The sequence below is a fragment of the Helianthus annuus genome, chromosome 7 (assembly GCF_002127325.2).
Source record: "Helianthus annuus cultivar XRQ/B chromosome 7, HanXRQr2.0-SUNRISE, whole genome shotgun sequence".
In the NCBI taxonomy this organism is placed as follows: Eukaryota; Viridiplantae; Streptophyta; class Magnoliopsida; order Asterales; family Asteraceae; genus Helianthus; species Helianthus annuus.
The window spans coordinates 113618222-113619820 of record NC_035439.2 but is presented as its reverse complement, the minus strand read 5'-3'; positions in this window follow the sequence as shown (position 1 = coordinate 113619820).

Sequence of the window (1599 nt, the reverse complement as noted above, 5' to 3'; positions counted from 1 at the left end):
GTCTGGTACTTGTGCGATCAGTCGCCTTGTGCGATTGAGCTCTTGTGCGATTCAAGAGCTTGTGCGACCAGTTAACAAACTTCCTTAATTCATGAAATCAGTTACATTGTTTCCATTTTCCGATTTAGTCAACAATCAATTAGTTACATGGTTTCCATTTATGAGATTATCAATCGACATCTAACAGTTTTCCAACCATACAATACTCGATCAAACAGAGCAATTATCACCAAATCATATGAACCCTAAAATCATTCATCACATAATTATCAACCACACCTTCACACATTAACAGATTCATGGCTTGATTACTAACATGCACCCTTCGTAACAGCACAACAATCATCCGATTAATAACACATCACAGCCGATTATTATGTGTTCGGTTCTAACTCTAGATCATGCAATCCAAATCATATGGATATCATCAAGTACACATGTGAGCCGATTATTATGACATCAAACATCAACAGTTTACATCACCATTAATCATATATCACCCCTAAATCATCATGTAGAGCATATATATATCACAACATCATTCAACATACAATCAATACTAAAAACACTAACCGGTTAGAGAAGGGAACAAGGATTGATCCGCACACAAAGCTTCGGTGGAGAGGGGATGTGCTGCCGTCGGCTTCGAGAGGAGAGAATGAGAGGGTAGGGTTTGTGTGTGTTGTGTGTTTTGCAACTAATGAGGAGTATACCCCCTCCTCCTAAAGTTATGCGTGCAAAGGAAGTGGGCCGAACCCATCATGGGCCGCCTTTGTGGTTCTAGTGCAAAGAGTATGGTCCGAGTGGGCTTGTGCGATCGAGTGGTTGTTGTGCGATTCGGATCATACAAGTACATACACATTCACATGTAAAAACACATATCATTTCATTAGACAATCAACCAATCAACCAAGTTACACATAATCACATATCGTTCCCATTGGTTACATCAAAGTACAAATAGAGGTCTGAAATACGAGTTGTCACATTATCCCCAAGTTAAAAGAAATTTCGTCCCGAAATTTGGTACGTACTCACTGAGGAAGCTAGTTAAGTTGCATGGTTTTCATGGGGTGTCACATCCTTCCCCCGTTGGTTTGGAATTTCATCCCGAAATTCCATGGTAGCTTCAGCCTCAGTAGTGGTTGTACTGTTTGCGAACAATTGGGGATACTTTTGTTTCATCTGATCTTCGCATTCCCAGGTGAACTCTGGGCCACGACGGGAGTTCCAACGAATTCGTACAATAGGTATTCTTGTGTGCTTGAGGACCTTAACATCCCGGTCCGTGATTTCAACTGGTTCCTCGACGAATCGCAACTGTTCGTCGATAGTGAGTTCATTGAGAGGAACTATGAGGGTCTCATCTGACAGACACTTCTTCAGATTTGACACGTGAAAAACGTTGTCAACTCCACCAAGTTCTGCTGGTAGGTTCAGTTTGTAGGCCACTTTGCCTATTCTTTCTATGATTTCAAACGGTCCGACATACCGCGGATTGAGCTTGCCTCGTTTACCAAAACGAACTACACCCTTCCATGGTGAGACTTTGAGTAGCACTCGATCCCCAACCTGGAACTCGAGTGGTTTCCTGCGCTT